The sequence below is a fragment of the Arachis ipaensis genome, chromosome B8 (genome assembly GCF_059453495.1).
Source record: "Arachis ipaensis isolate K30076 ecotype BB chromosome B8, ASM5945349v1, whole genome shotgun sequence".
Taxonomy (NCBI): domain Eukaryota; kingdom Viridiplantae; phylum Streptophyta; class Magnoliopsida; order Fabales; family Fabaceae; genus Arachis; species Arachis ipaensis.
Window position 1 is genome coordinate 31891898 of NC_142443.1, and position 9468 is coordinate 31901365.

Here is a 9468-nt window from a genome sequence, read left to right on the forward strand (position 1 = left end):
CCTACACGTATTCCATTAAATAGCATGCTTTTGAGCTTTCCTCCTAAATTGTGCTTGATTATAAAAACATGCTCTTTTGTGCCTAATTTAACCTAAATTTATTTCCTTTGCCTACCATTCGATACCTTGATGTTGTTTGTGAGTGATTTCAGATGTATAAGGTAGGAATGGCTTGTTGAGAATGGAAGAAGAGCAAGCAAGGAGGAGGAAGCATGAAGGAACAAAGGAGAAGAGCAAAGCGTTGTGTACATGCGCACAGCCTCTTGTGCGTACGCACAGGTAGCAAATCAGAGCCAATTGTGTGAGCGCACAGTATCTAGCACATCACACAAGCATCCTATGTATCGCGAAGTGTGCGTGTGCACAACCTGTGAATTCGGCCAAGTGTGCGTGCACACACGTCTATGCGTACGCACAGGTGACCGCGTATGCCTTCATTAAAAATGCACGTGACTCGCATTTTGAAGGGCTTGGAGGCCCAATTCTAATGCTAAGAGCTCATATTGGAGGGGGCAAACATAGAGGAAACATAGCATATCATTAGGGTAGTTTTTAGAATAGAGTAGGAGGCTTTAGTTTAGTTTTTTTTTCTCTAAGTTTTCTCTCATCACCATTAGGGTTTTACATTTCAAGTGCCATTTCCATTTTTGATCTTGGTTTGTGCTAGCCTCCATTGTAAGTATCTCTTAATTACTACTCTTTTTAGTTACAATTTTGATACTCTTTCTTGTAATTAAAGTTATAGTGTTAATATATATACTTTTTATAATTTTGATTTCTTGTTAATGGTTTTGATGATTGATGATTGTTATATACTTAGTTGAGTTGCTATTGTTGATTTTGATCATTTGTTGCTTATAGTTTCAAGTATTTTCTCAATTTTACCAAGATTTGTGTTTTTGTCCACCAAGTGTTTGTGGAAATGTCAATTTTGATTATGGGATAAATTTCCACCTCTTGGCTTGGAGAAAATGAGCAATTGGGTTCCTAGAGTTAGAATGTCCAACATTTAGTGATAATTCTTGGATTGTTAATTGTTCTTGTTTCCACTAAAGCTGACTTGTTGCTAAGTCAATTAGCAAGTGAGTTAGGATTTGTGGATTAAGAACAACTATGCTCCTTAACCTACTCTCTGATGTGAGGGTTAACTAATTGAGATTAATCTATTACAATTGTCATAGTTGTGGTTCTAACAAGGAAAGGATCCCTAGCTCATCCCAAGCCAAGACTATATTTATGTTTTGAATCACACACACACATACATACATCAATCACTTTTATAGCTTACTTGTCTATATTACATAGTTAGTTCTTTAATTCCTTCATTAGTTCATTACTTGCAATTTTGAATGTTCTTTTATTCCTTTAATTGTTTATCTCTTCATTGAAAATCTTGTTGCCTTCACAACTGAAATTGTGCAGTCATTGATCACTAGTCCTTGGGAGACGACCCGGGAATTAAAACTCTCGGAATTGTATTTGATTTAATTGTGACAACCTATGGAATTCAAACTTTGGTGTCGGTCGATTGTCGGGTTGGGACTATACTCGCAACGCTAATTCCCTCATTTTATTTTGAGAAAAATTCCTAACCCGCTTTGGGCTTCCACTATGTTTTTGGCACCGTTACCGGGGATTCTAAGTGCAATGAGTGCTATAGTTTTGGTTGTTGTGAATATGTGAATAGTGTGAATACTTGACTTGATTTTTGTTTGTTACTTGACACTAATTGATAGATGGTTGGTGCGCAGAAATCGTGACGGTTCATACCTTGGTAACGGCGCTGAAAACTTAATACGCACATTCATAATCTTAGTTCTTTGTCACAACTTCACACAACTAACCAGCAAGTTCACTGGGTCGTCCAAGTAATAAACCTTACGTGAGTAAGGGTCGATCCCACGGAGATTGTCGGCTTGAAGCAAGCTATGGTTATCTTGTAAATCTCAGTCAGGCAGATTTAATTGATTATGGTGAATTGATAATTAAAATATAAATAAAACTTAAAATAAAGATAGTGATACTTATGTAATTCATTGGTGAGAATTTCAGATAAGCGTATAGAGATGCGTTCATTCCTCTTGAACCTCTGCTTTCCTATTGTCTTCATCCAATCATTCATACTCCTTTCTATGGCAAGCTGTATGTTAGGCATCACCGTTGTCAATGGCTACATCCTGTCCTCTCAGTGAAAATGGTCTAATGCGATGTCACTGCATGGCTAATCATCTGTCGGTTCTCGATCATACTGGAATAGGATCCATTGATCCTTTTGTGTCTGTCACTACGCCCAGCACCCGCGAGTTGGAAGCTCGTCGCAGCCATCCCTTCCCAGATCCTACTCGGAATACCACAGACAAGGTTTAGTCTTTTCGGATCTCAAGAATGGCCGTCCATGAATTCTAACTTATACCACGAAGACTCTGATTAAGGAATCCCAGAGATACTCATTCAATCTAAGGTAGAACAGACGTGGTTGCCAGGCATGCATTCATAGGTTGGGAATGATGATGACTGTCACGATCATCACATTCATATTGAGGTGTGAATGAATATCTTAGAATCAGAATAAGCTTGAATTGAATAGAAAAACAATAGTACTTTGTATTAATTCATGAGGAACAGCAGAGCTCCACACCTTAATCTATGGTGTGTAGAAACTCTACCGTTGAAAATACATAAGAACAAGGTCCAGGCATGGCCGAATGGCCAGCCTCCCAGGGAGGTTTCAATCATCAAAACATGACCAAAAGATGTAAATACAATAGTAAAAAGTCCTATTTATACTAAACTAGTTACTAGGGTTTACAGAAATAAGTAAATGATGCAGAAATCCACTTCCGGGGCCCACTTGGTGTGTGCTTGGACTGAGCATTGAGCTTTACACGTGTAGAGGCTTCTCTTGGAGTTGAACGCCAGTTTGTAACCTGTTTCTGGCGTTTAACTCCACTCTGCAAGCTGTTTCTGGCGTTTAACTCCAGAATGCAGCATGGAACTGGCGTTGAATGCCAGTTTGCGTCGTCTAAACTCGGGCAAAGTATGGACTATTATATATTGCTGGAAAGTCCTGGATGTTTACTTTCCAACGCAATTAAGAGCGCGCCATTTGGAATTCTGTAGCTCCAGAAAATCCACTTTGAGTGCAGGGAGGTCAGAATCTAACAGCATCTGCAGTCCTTCTTCAACCTCTGAATCTGATTTTTGCTCAAGCCCCTCAATTTCAGCCAGAAAATACCTGAAATCACAGAAAAATAGACAAAATCATAGTAAAGTTTAGAAATGTGATTTTTATTTAAAAACTAATAAAAATATACTAAAAACTAACTAAATCATACTGAAAACTATGTAAAAACAATACCAAAAAGCGTATAAATTATCCGCTCATCTTCCCAAGTCTCATTACCAAATAATTTGGCATTCAGCTTCATGATTGCACCAAGGTACTTAGCAACTTGCTCTTCAGTAATGTCTTCATCCTCTTCAGAGGAAGAATACTTATCAGAGCTTATGAAGGGCAGAAGGAGGTTCAATGGAATCTCTATGGTCTCTAGATGAGCCTCAGATTCTTTTGGTTCCTCAAAGGGGAACTCCTTATTGGTCACTGGACGTCCCAGGAGGTCTTCCTCACTAGGATTCACGTCCTCCTCTTTCCTTGTAGGTTCGGCCATGATGGTCAAATCAATGGCCTTGCACTCTCTCTTTGGATTCTCTTCTGTATTGCTTGGGAGAGTACTAGGATGAATTTCAGTAACTCTTTTACTCAGCTGGCCCACTTGTGCCTCCAAATTTCTAATGGAGGACCTTTTTTCATTCATGAAACTCATAGTGGCCTTAGATAGATCAGAGACTATATTTGCTAAGCTAGATGGATTCTGCTCAGAATTCTCTGTCTGTTGCTGAGTGGATGATGGAAAAGGCTTGCTATTGCTAAACCTGTTTCTTCCACCATTATTAAAGCCTTGTTGAGGCTTTTGTTGATCCTTCCATGAGAAATTTGGATGATTTCTCCATGAGAGATTATAGGTGTTTCCATAGGGTTCACCCATGTAATTCACCTCTGCTATTGCAGGGTTCTCAGGATCATAAGCTTCTTCTTCAGAAGAGGCCTCTTTAGTACTGTTGGATGATTCCTTCAATCCATTCAGACTCTGAGAGATGATATTGACTTGCTGAGTCAATATTTTATTCTGAGCAAATATGGCATTCAGAGTATCAATTTCAAGAACTCCCTTTCTCTGAGGCGTCCCATTACTCACAGGATTCCTTTCAGAAGTGTACATGAACTGGTTATTTGTAACCATGTCAATGAGTTCCTGAGCTTCTGCAGGCATTTTCTTTAGGTGAATGGATCCACCTGCAGAATGGTCCAATGACATTTTAGATAATTCAGACAGACCATCATAGAATATATCCAGGATGGTCCATTCTGAAAGCATGTCAGAAGGACACTTTTTGGTCAGTTCCTTGTATCTCTCCCAAGCTTCATAGAGGGATTCACCTTCTTTTTGTCTGAAGGTTTGAACATCCACTCTAAGCTTACTAAGCGTTTGAGGAGGAAAGAACTTGGCTAAGAAAGCCGTGACCAGCTTATCCCAAGAGTTCAGGCTATCTTTAGGTTGAGAGTCCAACCATATTCTAGCTCTGTCTCTTCAAGCAAATGGGAAAAGCATAAGCCTGTAGACCTCGGGATCAACCCCATTGGTCTTAACAGTATCACAGATCTGTAAGAATTCAGTTAAAAACTGAAAGAGATCTTCGGATGGAAGTCCATAAAACTTGCAATTCTGTTGCATCAGAGAAACTAATTGAGGTTTCAGCTCAAAATTGTTTGCTCCAATGGCAGGGATTGAGATGCTTCTTCCATGTAAATTGGAATTAGGTGTAGTAAAGTCACCAAGCATCTTCCTTGCATTGTTATTATTTTCGGCCATGTCTCCTTCTTTTTCGAAAATTTCTGTCAGATTTTCTCCAGAGAGTTGTGCTTTAGCTTCCCTTAGCTTCCTCTTCAGAGTTCTTTCAGGTTCAGGATCAGCTTCAACAAGAATGTTCTTATCCTTGTTCCTGCTCATATGAAAAAGAAGAAAACAAAAAAGAAAATTTGGAATCCTCTATGTCACAGTATAGAGATTCTTTTATGTGAGTGGAAGAGAAGAATAAAAGGAGGGAAAGAGAAAAACTCGAACACAGAGAGGAAGATGGTGTTCGAATTTTGGGTGAAAGAGAAGTGTTAGTAGTAGATGAATAAATAAATAGAAGGAGATGAGAGATGAGAGAATAATTCGAAAATTAAACAAAATAAAATAAAAATATTTAAAAATTAAAGTTAAAATTCGAAAATTAAAATTGAAATTAAATTAAATTAAATTTTTAAAACAATTAGTTAATTAAAAAGGAATTTTGAAAAAGAGGGGAGGGATTTTCGAAAATTAGAGAGAGAATTAGTTAGGTAGTTTTGAAAAAGATAAGAATCAATCAAAAAGTCAAGTGGTTAATTGAAAAAGATTTGAAAATCAAATTTTGAAAAGATAAGAAGTTAGAAAAGATTTTGAAAAAGATGTGATTGAAATTTATTTTCAAAAAGATTTGAAAAAGAAATTTAAAAAGATTTGATTTTGAGAATTAAAGTTGATTACTTGACTAACAAGAAACTAAAAGATATGATTTTAAAATTTAAAGATTGAACCTTTCTTAATAGGCAAGTACAAACTTAAAAATTTTTTAATCAATCACATTAATTGTTAGTAAAGATTTTGAAATTATGAAACAAAATAAGAAAAAGATTTTTGAAAATCAATTTGAAATTTTTGAAAATATGAAAGAAAAAATGAAAAAGATTTTAAAGATAGAATTTTTTTTAAATTGAAAATTTGATTTGACTCATAAGAAACAATTAAATTTTTAAAACTTTTGACTAAATCAAATCAAATTTTCGAAAATTATGAGTGAGATAAGGAAAAGATATTTTTTTTTATTTTTGAATTTTTAATGATGAAAGAGAAAAACAATAAAGAGACTCAAAACATGAAAATTTTGGATCAAAACACATGATGCATGCAAGAACACTATGAGTGTCAAGATGAACACCAGGAACACTTTGAATGTCAAGATGAACACCAAGAACTTATTTTTGAAAATTTTTAAGAAAAGAAAAACATGCAAGACACCAAACTTAGAAATTTTCAATAATTAGACACTAACAAATTGAAAATGCATATGAAAAACAAGAAAAGATGCAAAACAAAAAATTTTAAAGATCAAACAAGAAGACTTACCAAGAACAACTTGAAGATCATGAAGAACAAGAAAGAAACTCAATGCATGTGTTCTTCGAAAATTTAAGAAAAGTTAAAAGCATGATATTGACACCAAACTTACAATTAGACACTAGACTCAAACAAGAAACATCAAATTATTTTTGATTTTATGATTTTGTTAATTTTTTTGGTTTTTTTCGAAAATTATTTTGGGAAAAACGAAAAAGAAGAATTTTTTTTTATATTTTTCGAAAATAAGAAATAAAAAAGCTTAAAAATAAAATAAAATTACCTAATCTGAGCAACAAGATGAACCGTCAATTGTCCAAACTCGAACAATCCCCGGCAACGGCGCCAAAAACTTGTTGCGCGGAAATCGTGATGGTTCATTCCTTGGTAATGGCACTGAAAACTTAATACGCACATTCATAATCTTAGTTCTTTGTCACAACTTCTCACAAATAACCAGCAAGTGCACTGGGTCATCCAAGTAATAAACCTTACGTGAGTAAGGGTCGATCCCACAGAGATTGTCGGCTTGAAGCAAGCTATGGTCATCTTGTAAATCTCAGTCAGGCGGATTTAATTGATTATGGTGAATTGATAATTAAAATATAAATAAAACGTAAAATAAAGATAGTGATACTTATGTAATTCATTGGTGAGAATTTCAGATAAGCGTATAGAGATGCGTTCATTCCTCCTGAACCTCTGCTTTGCTATTGTCTTCATCCAATCATTCATACTCCTTTCTATGGCAAGCTGTATGTTAGGCATCACCGTTGTCAATGGCTACATCCTGTCCTCTCAGTGAAAATGGTCCAATGCACTGTCACTGCATGGCTAATCATCTGTCGGTTCTCGATCATACTGGAATAGGATCCATTGATCCTTTTGCGTCTGTCACTACGCCCAGCACCCGCGAGTTTGAAGCTCGTCGCAGCCATCCCTTCTCAGATCCTACTCGGAATACCACAGACAAGGTTTAGTCTTTTCGGATCTCCAGAATGGCCGTCCATGGATTCTGACTTATATCACGAAGACTCTGATTAAGGAATCCAAGAGATACTCATTCAATCTAAGGTAGAACGGAAGTGGTTGTCAGGCACGCGTTCATAGGTTGGGAATGATGATGACTGTCACGATCATCACATTCATATTGTGGTGCGAATGAATATCTTAGAATCGGAATAAGCTTGAATTGAATAGAAAAACAATAGTACTTTGTATTAATTCATGAGGAACAGCAGAGCTCCACACCTTAATCTATGGTGTGTAGAAACTCTACCGTTGAAAATACATAAGAACAAGGTCCAGGCATGGCCGAATGGCCAGCCTCCCAGGGAGGGTTCAATCATCAAAACATGATCAAAAGATGTAAATACAATAGTAAAAAGTCCTATTTATACTAAACTAGTTACTAGGGTTTACAGAAATAAGTAAATGATGCAGAAATCTACTTCCGGGGCCCACTTTGTATGTGCTTGGGCTGAGCATTGAGCTTTACACGTGTAGAGGCTTCTCTTGGAGTTGAACGCCAGTTTGTAACCTGTTTCTGGCGTTTAACTCCACTCTGCAACCTGTTTCTGGCGTTTAACTCCAGAATGCAGCATGGAACTGGCATTGAACGCCAGTTTGCATCGTCTAAACTTGGAAAAAGTATGGACTATTATATATTGATGGAAAGCCCTGGATGTCTACTTTCGAAAGCAATTGAGAGCGCGCCATTTGGAGTTCTGTAGCTCCAGAAAATCCACTTTGAGTGCAGGGAGGTCAGAATCCAACAGCATCTGCAGTCCTTCTTCAACCTCTGAATCTGATTTTTGCTCAAGTCCCTCAAGTCTAGCCAGAAAATATCTGAAATTACAGAAAAATACACAAACTCATAGTAAAATCCAGAAATGTGATTTTTATTTAAAAATTAATAAAAATATACTAAAAACTAACTAAATCATACTGAAAATTATGTAAAAATAATGCCAAAAAGCGTATAAATTATCCACTCATCAATGGTGCATCTATCTAAATAGTTTTAGTAGTTATTGACTATTAGGTTGTTTTTATTTATTTTCTTGTTCTTGTTTTGCTTTTGGTAATTGCATGTTTTCATTAATTCCTCAGTTGAATGACATGGTCGCTTCCAAACCCGAGCTTGGCCCCTTTTGACCCTGAAATAGAAAGGACTTTAACACATATTAGGCAAGTTCGGCGCTAGTTAGCATTCGTGTATAGTGAATTAGGCTCTCTTGAAGGGCAAGCCGATTCACCATCACCTTCTAACCATGATCCTCATTCTTCACTTAACGAGGGAACCTTGTATTCTTCTGTTGGAAGTGTTGAAATTTCTTTGAGTGAATTAGGTGACAACACTATGGCGGAGCAACCGAGGAGAATTACTTCAAAGGAGGCCGGAGCCCCAGACATTACTTTGCAACTGGTGTAAGTTCGGTACCCAGATCTAGATGCCAACTTTGAGCTCAAGACGGGTATGATCAACTTGCTTTTGAAGTATACTGGGTTATCGGGAGAAGATCCTCTCAAGCACTTGAAGGACTTTCAAGTTGTGTACTCTACTGCAAGAAGACATGGCTTAGATGAGATAGCAGTTATAGTTTTTGCTTTCCCTTTCTCACTAGAGGGAAAGGCGAAAGAATGGTTTTACACCCAATCTGAGGAAGTGATTTCTAATTGGGATTTGTTGCGCAAAGAGTTTCTTGAGAAGTTTTATCCACCTCAAAAGACGGATCGTCTAAGGAAGAAAATCTCTTGTACCATGCAAAGAGATGGAGAGACTCTTTATGAATATTGGGAAAGGTTTAAAAATTTGTTGGAAGCTTGTCCTCACCACTGCATTGATGAATTGGTGCTCATAAGTTAGTTTTTCCAAGGGATGATCCCTCAAGACAAGCTACTTCTTGATGCCTCAAGTGGAGGATCTCTCACTAAGAACAAAACCGCTGAAGAAGCTTGGGAAGTCATTGTGGACTTAGCGGACTCAACTCAATATTTGAGAACAAGAAAATCCCAACCAAAGGCTATAAGTGAAGTCTCACATTCCGATGATGCTATTTTGACTAAGACACTTGGTGAGATAACAATCATGTTAAGGCAACTCACTCAAGGCCAACAAATTTCACAAATGTTGCTATCTCCTCCACCCCAACCTACTAGAATTGAAGGACCTCCTAGATCTTGTGGTATTTGTGCTTGCAAC

The 9468-nt window shown here is 37.0% G+C and overlaps 2 non-coding genes across 2 annotated transcripts; one reads left to right on the top strand and one right to left on the bottom strand.

Moving 5' to 3' along the window:
• Positions 1 to 4430: 4430 nt before the first annotated feature.
• LOC148547617 (small nucleolar RNA R71) lies at positions 4431 to 4538 on the top strand. Its single transcript, XR_015898856.1, has one exon. It is a non-coding gene; the product is annotated as a small nucleolar RNA R71 (small nucleolar RNA).
• A 4462-nt stretch (positions 4539 to 9000) lies between these two features.
• LOC148547618 (small nucleolar RNA R71) lies at positions 9001 to 9107 on the bottom strand. The gene has a single exon (XR_015898015.1). It is a non-coding gene; the product is annotated as a small nucleolar RNA R71 (small nucleolar RNA).
• Positions 9108 to 9468: the final 361 nt, after the last annotated feature.